This window comes from Magnolia sinica, chromosome 5 (genome assembly GCF_029962835.1).
Source record: "Magnolia sinica isolate HGM2019 chromosome 5, MsV1, whole genome shotgun sequence".
In the NCBI taxonomy this organism is placed as follows: Eukaryota; Viridiplantae; Streptophyta; class Magnoliopsida; order Magnoliales; family Magnoliaceae; genus Magnolia; species Magnolia sinica.
The window spans coordinates 105,530,091-105,542,484 of NC_080577.1; the positions used below are offsets into that span (position 1 = coordinate 105,530,091).

A 12,394-nucleotide genomic window follows, 5' to 3' on the forward strand; every position below is an offset into this window, starting at 1 on the left:
CTTGATTACCCAAACTACTGAATTTATGGTGGAAAAAAAAATAATGTGGTTGCATAAAAGCATGTCTTGTGGGGGTTCTTTATTGGATCTCTCTCATTCAGGAGAGGCTGAAAGTTGAGGATTCTATAAGCTCGGTTTCATATCATGTTTTCTACATTGTAATCTAAACTATATGATTGTTGGATATGGGCCCGTGGGCAACCACTAGTGGGTGGATCCAACATACCTTTCCTACTTCTCTCTTTCTGTCTTTGAAATTCTAAGGGAATTTGAAATTTCGATGAGCCGGAGATACTGAAGAGGTTTGATTAGATATGGACAAACTTTATCCAATCCAATCTCATCCATTCTTTCGATTCCTTGCTATATAAGTAGAGAAAAATACCATTAGGTGAGAAAATGCAATTACGAATACAAGAGACCTTTAAGGAGAGAAAAAGGGGTAGTGAGTTTGTGTCCATCTTGTTTGTTTCTTAAACCATTTAAGCCATATATTGAAATCAGGGGACATCTATAATGTAGAATTAGAGGGGTGATTATACCCGTCTACTCCAGTAGTGGTTAGATAGACCGTTGGACCTGCATCGTTCATCCTCAGCTTTGTGGTGATCCCAGATGGTTGGATCCTTGGATCCTGAGGGCCCACTCTTCCGCTAACTTTCACTGTTGGATCCATTGGATCCTGAGGGCCCACTCTTCCGCTAACTTTCACTGTTGGATCCATTGGATCCTGAGGGCCCACTCTTCCGCTAACTTTCACTGATAAGGAGAACATCTTAGATCTTCTGCCCCAAAGAATCATTGGAAATGATGCTTAGATCTGCCCAAAAGAATCAGAAAATTTTACTCTTCAGGTGGGCCACAATGTACGAAGTAAATGGTTATTATTATTATTTTCCTATCCATTCATTTGTTTTGATACGGTGTGGCTCACCTGAGGTGTGAAATGGCCTGTTTTATGCCAGAGGATAAGGACAATGTAGATCACCTGGTCGAAAGCTCAGACCAAAAACACCCTACAAACAAGCAACTCCAATCGGCCTTAGAGGAAGCCTTTGATACTCTGGCAGAGCATAATGATTGATACACAGGTATGAGAAATTGCACTTTTTTGGTTATATATAGATAATTTACAAAAAATCTGTCCAGTAATTTGAGGGTATGATTTGGCGGACATTTGAGGGCAGTTAACCTGATTAGCATACGCCAAGTTTTCAAGTTATAAATGCATGTGTAACAGGTGCCATGGTCTGCTAGAGTATCAAATTACTCTCTTTTTACCATCGCTCCTTCCGTCCCGATTCACGTGTTGTATGTTCGAGAGATTTTCAGATATCCCATATTGTTCGCAAAATCTAGCAGGAAGTAAAATATTTATTATAAAAAAATTTACAAAAAAATATATAAATACAAATGTAAATTTAAAATAAATTCTTTTAACTTCAAAATAGTCTTAAATTCTCGATAATTGCACAATAATGATTATACTAAATCTTGAAAATGGTACATTAGATGTACTTGATCAAAGAAAATGATTAGTATTCTCTGCAATCCACAACCCTCGCAGCATCGGATCTTTATGGGTATACCTGGCGACATTATTGGGAACAATGGGGATAAGGAGCCCACCAGACACTGTTTGCAGGGCTACCATCTTGTAATATTCCATCCAACCCCTCCATTAGAATAACAGGGGATGTGAGTAAAAAGCAAGCTGGGTGCCTTCCATTAGGATGAAGGGACATTAGTAAAAGTAAGCTGATTCACAATCCAGGTGGACCATTCCACTTGAATTTGCGTATTTTAATTGTGATTTTGTATTATTTCCTATTATCTCACCCACATCAATTTTTAAACATGCTGATTTTATTTATTTATTTTTGTACAGTAAGTGAACACTTACTGGACGGGATGGATTGGGCTCCACATATTACGAGTCAGGGAGTCCACTAGTCTTTTAAACATGCCTGGGATTATTTGTTGGATATGGGGTTGTGGGGCCACTTATGGGCAACTGCGAGTGGGTGGGTCTCACATAGTTATTCCCAGAATGTTTTCTTGTTTCTCCATTTTTCACAAAAAACTTCGTCTGAGAAATTCTTGAAAGATAATTAAGAGAAAAGATTACCAGAAGTGAGCTGTCTATCTTCAACTTTGTGCCGAGGATCCTAAGATAGTCATTTGGGCTTACCATTCCAGACCTTACATTATCATTTGAGCGCTTGAGTAGACAAAAAAACCTGAGATAGGTATCCCTCCCTTTGAAATACACTAACAACTAGGTATCCACTATTTTGTTAAAATATACAGACCGTTCATTGGGAGGGGTCCACCATGCTCCATGGATCAGTCTCTAGTCATTCATGGGTGCCATGTTTTCACATGGGAGAAAAGAAAATGTTGTCATCATTATTATGAAATCTCTAAAACAACTTGATTTTGAGATGTGGATCTTGACAGTTAATATGGCTCCAGTGATCTGCAACACTAGCGATGGAAAAAAAGATAAAATCCCCGAGCAAAAAGATACCCTAGAAACCCCATCACAGGTTGGCTATCATCAGGTACAAGATACATTTTGTCGAAAAAAAAAAAAAACTTATTTTAGGTACCATCACATGTGGATACTTTTCATCTTCAAACCTGAATAACACATGAGACGCCCAATCATCAATCAGAATTGTTATTCAATAGTACCATTTCGAGCAAGTCATGGTGCAAGAATCACACTTGCCAAGGATTAACTGATGACCTAAGTCCAATCAATAGATATTTGATTGGCCTAAAAGGCTACATACATTTACCCAATTCCAATCAATAGATATTTCATTGGCTTAAAAGGCTGCATACATCTAATGTTTACATACCCCATCACATCAATGTGGCTAGTGAATTAGGTGCACATTGGTTTTCAAGGCACAACTCTAATGTATGGTTTATGCTTTTAAATAGGCACAAACACTGTTGTCATTACTTTTAGTAGAAACATACATTTTAAAGCAATTTTTAGTGGCATTCAAACATGCCTTGAATTTCAAAACAAGGTAAATAGCACTCTACATTGCACATCTAATTCAGTTGTATAAGTGTTCTTTATACACTATGCAGATCATTATATCATTATTCACCAAAAGCATTTCAATATTATGAACATTCAGGCCACTGACAGCAACATTAGTGAAAATAAGATAACATGTTTAAAATTGATTGATACGAGAAATGTGTATTGGATCTGTTGAATAATACATTCATTTACATGGCCAAATAAAAAGAAAATGACTTTGTATATCAAATATGCTTGTAAAAACAGCCTTCAACTCATCTCCACACTGTTGTCTATAGAGCACAGATGACTTTAGCAGGTATAGCTTGCAATCCACTCTAATAGCAAATGCCTTCAGCGGCCACAACTCTTAATCCACCCCAAATCCTCCCAAACTTTAATGAATCTGTTGTGAGCAATATTGAGTGTCATAATCAGCTCCCTGGAAATCTTTCATAAGAACGAGTACCATTATGTATGCTCTCTCCGTAGAGAGCATAAGCGTTTCTTGTAGCAAGCCCTCGTCATTTATTCTTGCCACATTCACCTCATACACAGGCTTTGAATTTGCATCCTATTGAATCAATGTCTGGATATTGAGGAAGAGCTGATTATCATAGTCGTGATGTTTTATCTCAATATTCATGTATTTATACCTTACGATCTATTAATAAATAAATGGTGTCTCTGTAATATGTTCCCCCGGCTGACAGCGAAGCGTGTTTGAGGAGTAAGATGTGACACGGAACTGTACTTGTGGCATGCATAAACGTGATCTTGCCGAGTCTTAAATAGTGCCAAACATACATGATAACCATTATTATGTGAGTGATAAGGTTCGATTAGCGTCTCAAGGCATTTTGTGATGAACATGACTGTTATACATGCATATATAAAGTAAAGCAATCACAATTCCACTATATTGTGAAAATCATACCAACAATATTATAATATATATAATAACATATTAAAATTACATTTAGTTAAATCTTTTGCAATTTATATGTATATGAATACTGACTTTTAATTAACAAGTTTCATTGCCAGCCTACTCCTTATGAGAAATGATAATTAATCTTCTTTAAATATAATTATGTGTGTGTTTTATAAGTTTAAAAATGTTTTTGCATAACTTTATAATGAATTAATTTTTAAGACTAAAGTATGAGAGAAGAGTAATAAAAAAATTGGCCTCCACGATTCGATTTCCTCTAATATCACATGATTTCTTTATCATCATCATGTTGCATGTAACACTATTGCATGTGTGATATATTTCTTAACTCTCTAACGCCCTCCCAGTAAAATATAAATTTCATGCAATATGAATATTTCACATGTTGCATTTCTCAATTAAAAGGTAAACTTTCATGCAATATGACTATTTCACATCAATTGCATTTCTCAATATTCTAAAACAAACATGAAAAATGTATTTTAAAATTGTCAAATAATCTTTAGAAACTACCATTTAACACTTGAACTTGATTTGTGGACACTACTCAGTGATACCCGTATCCACCAAGGTGAGTGGATACCTGACTGTGGGCCCACCATAATGTATTTTCGTTACATTCAGGCCATCCATCCGTCTTGAAAGCTCATTTTAGAGAACGAATCCCATCCAAATCTTAGTTTGACCACACCACAGGAAATAGTAGTGATTGAATACTCACCATTAAAAACTTCTTGTGGGCCCAGAATGTTTATTTGCCATCCAATCTGTTGATAAGGTTAAAAAGACCTGGATGAAAGGACCACACCAATATCAGCTTGATGCAAAACTTTTGTGACTCATAATAAGTTTTTAATGGCCAATCACCACTTTTTTTTATGGCATGATTCAACTAAGAGATGGATCTGCTTCATTTTTGGGATAATAGTCATTTTTGGAGTAATGCTCTAAAATGAGCCATCAAGACGGATGGACAGTGTGGATTTAAGCAACATACATCACAGTGGGCCCCAAAGCCGTGCTATCAATTTAAGCAGTGTCAATGGGCCGAGTTGGCCCGTCGGGCTTCAATAAAATGTAGGCTGGGCTTGGACAGAGCTTGGCCTGGCGGCCTATTAACACCTCTTGTTACAACATCTTAAACTTATACGGCGAACCACATATGTATTTTGAATAGTGACAAGTGGGGCCCACGGTACGGTAATCAGGACCATTAGTCTATTGAGTCCCACCATGGATGGACCATACCACAAACCACTCCCAAATTGGATGGTTTGCATTTCTCTTTAGTTGGCTGTTGATCCATTGACCATAGTGGAGTAAAACAGCTTAGTAGCAACCTATGCAATCCGTTGCATGGGAGAGGGGACATTCCAATCATTTTGAACCGTCCATTCTGTAGCCTGGTGGTTGCAATGGAAGGGACAGTCAGACCATTGTGATCCATCCCAATATCCATCCATTCTATATCACTATTGACAAGCAAGCATGCAAAAATCACAAAAATCAAACAATCCAGACCCTTGAAATGTTGGTCATTTTATTACAAAGACATAGCAACATCTCACCAAAATGTTTGGTTAACACGGTAAGCACCTCAAAGCGGGGCCTATCTAATAGATGTTAGAAGTTGATGGTTGATTTTTTTTTTTCTTTCTTTCTTTCTTTTCTCTATCTGATCTATGGAATAAAACAGAAAATTAGGAATGCCAACGCCTTGAATCCTAAATGGCTGTTTGGATTCACGGAAAGCGTGGGAAAGGAGAGTGTTTTCCATGAAATTCAATTTCTATTATTTGTTAGTATTTGTCAAGGCTTTTAATGTGGGAAATTATGGAAAATACAATTTACTACTTTTTATTTTTGTTGAAAAATAAATAAATTTATTTTCCCAACTTCACCCATAAAAAAGGCATTTTCCTACTATGAAAGTAAAATCTTCAATCATGCCCCACACGTGGCATAGTTTGCTACCATTCATCTTATCTTTTGCCCCACATGTGTAAAGAGCCCCCAGTGCACTACACGTGTCACCATCTATCTTTTCGTTTACCCCACATGTGCTATTGTGGCACATGTACCACCATTCACTCCACGTTTGCAAAATCACTTCACAAGTATTAATGTGCCACACGTGCCATTGTCCATCTTCAATCCTCTAAATATGGTATGTACTTATGGTTGAACACAGACCAAGCCATCTCAAAAGCTTGGCTTCGATTGGTTTAAAAAAGCTTGGCTTTGATTGGTTCGAATAGAAATTCAAACTAAACCAAGCTTTAGAGTTAAGCTCATTTTAAAAAATAAACCGCTCAAACCAAGGCACTACCGGATCGGCTCGGCTTGAAACTTGGCTTGATTTAGCTTGGTTTGATTCGGCTTGTAAATTGTATGCACATAGTTTCCTGTGGTGTGATCCACTTTAGCTTTGGATATGATTCAATTTTGGGATCATGTCCTAAAATGATATGTAAAAATGGATGTACGGCTTGGATAATACATATACATGAATGCACATTGTTTCCTGTGGTTTGTTGCATTTGAGCTTTGGATATGATTCAATTTTGGATTATGTTCTAAAATAATATGTAAAAATGGATGCATTGTGTGGATAATATATATACATGATGGTGGGCCCACAAAGTTTACTCAGTACGCTAAAGCAGGATTCGAATTGGTTGGTGACCTCAACACCCGCCACGTAGTTGGTGTAAAAGTTGTGGGCCCCACTATGATATATGTATTTTATCCAAAACATCGGTAAAAAAATCAACTCATTTTATAGTATGAGATAAAAATAAATAAGATCATAGCCTTTGGTAGACTACAGCACATGATCTAAACTTGTTAGGGGACATAAGTTTCGGATCAATACTGTTTTCTTGTGGTGGGGCCCACTTCAATGTATGTGATTCATATTCACGCTGCCCATCCATTTTCCAACTCATTTTCTAGTGTTATCTTTGTATAAAAAAGTTTGTATTATGTATATTGTTTATTTAATAAAAAATGAGTTGACTCCTGATTGAACTCAGCTCAGCTCACCTCGAATATTTGGACCAAACCAAGCTCAAACAGTAGGGATAAGCCCAAAGCTTGGTTTGTGTAAAGCTTGACAAGGGGGTGTCACAAAAACAAGCCAAACCAAACTTGGGTCAAACTCGGATCGGCTTGACTTGTGTTCAACTCTACATGTGCCAATCATGCTAATGTACATAAGTGTTATCATCTAACTTTAGTGCTACATGTCAAATGTATCAATGCGTATCTTGTGTCACATGGTAGAGGAAAGATATGTTACTCTTGAGAAGATTCACACTAGTAAAAATCTGTTGGACACCCTTAAAAAGGTCATTTCTGCGGAGTCAAGTTTTTCTTGACTTTTTTGAGGTTAACAAGAAAGGAATAAAGATAAAGTGTTTATGAAGAAATGGTGGTGATGTTTAAAAGAAAATTGTCAAAACAAGGAAGTGATTTTACTATCTAGGTGAAGATTGTTAAAATTGTGACATCAAAATTATTATGAGTTTATTCACTTTTATGAACCCATATGACCCATGTTTCACATGCTAATAAGGCTTAAGTGTTAGGAGACCCATAGAGGGGTATTTTTGATATATCCCTCTTGAAGGGTTGGCTTATAGGATTAATTATGTCATGGTTAAGAGGGAGTTATGATTTTAGTTTTTATTTTATTTATTTTTTTATTTTTTTTGAGACTCTCCAAGAGGAGAGAGTTATGATTTTTTGTTGAAAGTTCTCTCTATTGCTGTGATTTTCTCTAAATAGTAGATTGATCGTTGCTTTGTGCTATTTTTTTTTTCCCAAAGGGCTTTTCACATAAAAATCGCATGTTTTCTATATGGTTGCTTGGATTTTTCGTTTTCTCTTATTTGTTTCGATCGAAATTAAGACGCTTCCACAGGACTGGTTCTCCAACAAGTAATTAGCTCTTTTCGACTCTTCTCATAGTTAGTCAGATTGCTAGAAGTAGGATGTTTATATTTGACTTTGTGCAAAGGTTTCTAAGATGGTGTAGATACCGTTAGATCATTTGATCCCACCATCCTAGGCGGCTAGGCCTTCTATTATCAATAGAGCGCTTAATTAGAAAAAAAAACATGAGATATGTATCCATCCCCTTGAAATATACCAAGTAGTTATGCTCTGTTATGTTAAAAGATAGATACCATTCATTGGTCTCTAGTAATATGCAGTTATGATAAAGATTGCGAGGTGCCACATTTGCACATGGGAGACGAAAGAAAACGTTGGTCTCATTATTAAGAAACTTCTATACTTGATTTTGAGACATGGATCCTGACGGTTAATATGGCTACATGTCTAGTTAAACGTGGCTCATGAAAAAGTAGTCTAGTGATCTGCAACCGTCAGAAGAAAAAAGAAAAAAGAAAAAAGAAAAGATATATCTTAGCAATAAAAACACCCTTAAAACTCAATCACAAAAGAAAACTACACACAAGTATAATAATAAAAGAAGAGGTAAAAAGTCCGCTAACGGTCAAGTTCCATTCATCAATATGAGTAATGATGACTCAATTTCAATCAATAGATATCTTATTAGCGTCAAGTCCACATACATCTAACATGTAAATACCCTATTACATCTAGGTGGTTAGTGAATCAAGGCACACATTGATTTTTCAGGCACAACTCCATATAATTCATCCTGATAGTTGGTATGCTTTTCAGTAGGCATAAATACTATTGTCAATTCTTATTAGGAGAAAAATGCATTTTAAGGTAAATTTTAGTGTCACTCAAACATTTCATACAGTTTAAATGCAAAACAAAAGTAAATATCACATCGTTAAATTAGTGATTGGACTTGCTGTTAAAGGAGCAATGTATCAGTGGGAATTTTTTTCCTGAGTCCAAATCTTCTGTATTGCCCATCAGATTCAATTGTATAGAAGTGTTCTTTATACACGTGCAGATCATTATATCATTTCCCAAAAGCATTTCAATTTTTTGAACATCCAGGCCATAAAATGCAATAATACTAAAAACAAGATAACATTGTTAGGATTGATTGGTAGAAATGCGTATTGAATTTATTGAATGATACATTCATTGCAATGGTCAACCTTTTAATTTATATATGTGGGTCTTGGACATATGAATGGTGATATTCCCGATACTTGTAAAGAAAAAAAAGGAAGTTATTTGAATAAAAATAAATGAAGCGACTTACACAAATCTTGTTCGTCAATGGCCTTGGATCAATCAATTGAATATTGATTAATATGTAATCGATGGAACACAAAAAATGAGTGTTCTTTATACATCATGTGCATGTCATTGAATCATTCCCCAAAATCATTTCAATTTTTTGAACATTCATAACATAAAATACAACACTACTGAAAATAAGACAAAATAGTTAGGATTGATTGATACAAGAAATGTGTATTGAAAGTGTTGAATGATACATTCACTGTAATGATTACAAAAATGGAAAAAGAATAAGAAGAATAAAAGAAATATATATGATAAAAACAACCTCTAACATCTCTCCACACTGTTAATACAGGGTGCAAATAATAATTTAAATGCAACTTCAACCGCTACAGTTTTTAATCTGCCCAAACTCACCTTCGTCAGCTACAACTTGTAATTCATACCAACTTTGATGAATATTGTGAGCAATATTAAGCACCATAACTTGCTACATGGTGATTTTTCGTATTAACAAATACGCCACATCGATTGCCAGCTTGTTAAATATCGATTGAGAACGTTTTGTGAGCTCGTACATATGTGTGATACATAATATATGTGACACCAGCCTCCTTGACATCTGTTAGGTTCTACATGTGCACAGGCAGGTCGTGTTTGTGTAAGAGCTGATTTTCAAAGTCGTGATGGTTTATCTCAATGTACATCAGATACATATAAATTCGAAGTATTTTTCTATTAGTGACATATGTCACCGAAGCATATTAATGCAGAGAAATACAACATAATATAATGTATGTAAAGGTTGATGATCCAATGTTGGAAGACTTGTGACTTATCCATCTAAAGTACAATGTATATAACGACTAACTCATAAAAACGGAGTCTTTGGTTATGCTCTGATTGGAAGCATGCTTTTTGAGGGTCCCATATTGCTAGACGTACATGATAACCATTAAAATACATGAAAGAACAAGATGTGCCCAGCCTTTCTCATAAATCTTTATAAATGCAGCAGATAGCTAGAAACTTTCATAGTGCAACTCATATTCTGTGTACATTCGGCGTCCGGTTCATGACAAGTGTCAGGATGCATGCTGTGATGAACATGATGGTCATACATGCAATAAATACAAGTAAATGGCAAAATCATCATATGAAGGAGAGGTATTGCAAAGACATTGCGTTAAGAAAATCTAACACTAGTATGATAATAGCTTTGATATAATATTAAAAATATATTTAATTAAATCTTTTGCAACTTAAGAAATGAAAATTGTCTTTTGATAAACATGTTACACTATCACTCACTTAAACACGATTTTTTAAAGTAGATTACGAGAAAAAAGAGTTTTATAAAAAGCAGCCTCTACTTTCAATTTCCTCTAATATCACAAGATTTCTTTATCATCATCACATTGTATATAACAATATTGCATGTTACAATGGTATATTTCTTAACTCTATAATTCCTCTTACGATCTCTCATTAAAAAGTAAACTTTCATACAATATGACTATTTCACACCAATTGCATTTCTCAATATTTTAAAACAAACATGAAGGATGCATTTTAAAATTGTAAAATCATACATTATTCTAAAATTAAACCTGGCCTAGCTTTCAATTGATATCATACTGAAGATTGAATTGAAACTGTCTAGACTAGGGTACAAATGGGTCACATGATAATTATTTGCCATCTAAAACTTATCTCGCTCCCAAAAAGCTTTTAGTCGCAAGCATTCAATCCTCACTGCTTTTTATAGTGTGGTCTACTTGAGATTTGGATCTGACTCATTTTTGAGCATATGCCCTAAAATAATCTCCTAAAATGGATTGACAGAGTGGATATTACACAATGCATGGTGGAGCCCACAGGACTTGGTGACATCAACACACCATCAAGGGTTGACATGATATTTTCTCATGAATTGAAAATCTCAACCTCTCATTCATCTCCGGATATATGATCTAGAGTGATAAATGTATGATGCTAACACGCCACCACATGTAACAGCATGGAACACCTACTTAGTGGGGCCACCTTTATCTTTCAGCAGTAGGATCCATACGTTGAGGTCTAGATGATTAAAGTCTTGGATATTTCCAAATGTGCCATGCTAGACTGCCAGTAGATTTGAAAACTACTTCAGGAATTGTTTGTAGGTCAGTTTGCTGGGCCAGACACATGGGTCATCATCATGGCCCAACTCTTGCCTTATTGTTCAATACTTACTAAGAGTCTTAAACATGCAATTGATATATTATATTATATATAAAAAGATAACAAAAAAAATGCTCTCTTGGGAACCTCACGAGAACTTCTCACATGTGATGTGGGTAGAAAATCCAGACAGTCCATTAGATAAGTCACCTCATAAAACTCGCCGGGCTAACTTTTTGGCCTTGATAAAAAATCTGGTGGGCAATAGCATAGTGGAAAGTCTCATGTGCTTGATGTGCCTCTCACCTTGTCATGGCCCACCAGATTTTTGGATCAGGCCAAGAAGTTTGCCTTAAGAGCTTCACCGGATTTTTAGATCAAGCCAAAAAGTTAGCTTAAGAGCTTCATGAGGTGACTCATCTAGTGGACCGTCAGATGTCGATGGGTTGGAGTTGAGATTTTCAACGGTTTAGGTGACATCAGGACAATGTATGGTGATGATATCATCTTTGTATTTCTGTGATGAAAATGAAATCAAATTGCTGAAATAAATCAATTTATATTCATTTTCATTTCTGTTTTATAGAGTACATTAAAAGAAAGAAAATGGACATGTTGATAATTCAAGTCCAACCTAGTTTTCATGGTCAAACATGCTAAAATCATTATTAACCAATTGATCATGTCAATACAATCAGTGGCCCAGAAAATCTCAATGGTCCAATCATCGACCTTAAACAATCCATCCAATCGATGGTCTAAACAATTGATCACTAGCCAACCCAGATGGGCCATCCATGAATGATATGGGTGATGTGCCAGTTTACACTATGGTCCCCAACTAATAGAAGGATTAAACTGTTGGTTGGACCTATTTTGTGTAAATGATCTTGGCCATTCATAGGATTAAGGTGCAAAAATGTTATGCCAATCAACAGCCAGTTCTTTTCACCTCTGAGAAAACAAGAACCCTGTAAGAAAAAAAAAATGAATCTAAATTTCAAAAATAATGGTACAAGAAATTCCTATTG

The 12,394-nt window shown here is 35.6% G+C and overlaps 1 long non-coding RNA gene across 1 annotated transcript; it reads right to left on the reverse strand.

Annotated features, from left to right (window-relative positions):
* Nucleotides 1–3,178: 3,178 nt before the first annotated feature.
* Nucleotides 3,179–7,660, reverse strand: LOC131246560 (uncharacterized). Its single transcript, XR_009171422.1, has 2 exons — nt 4,720–7,660; nt 3,179–3,449 (listed from the first exon to the last, which is right to left on the reverse strand). It is a non-coding gene; the product is annotated as an uncharacterized LOC131246560 (long non-coding RNA).
* Between the last annotated feature and the right edge of the window lie 4,734 nt (nt 7,661–12,394).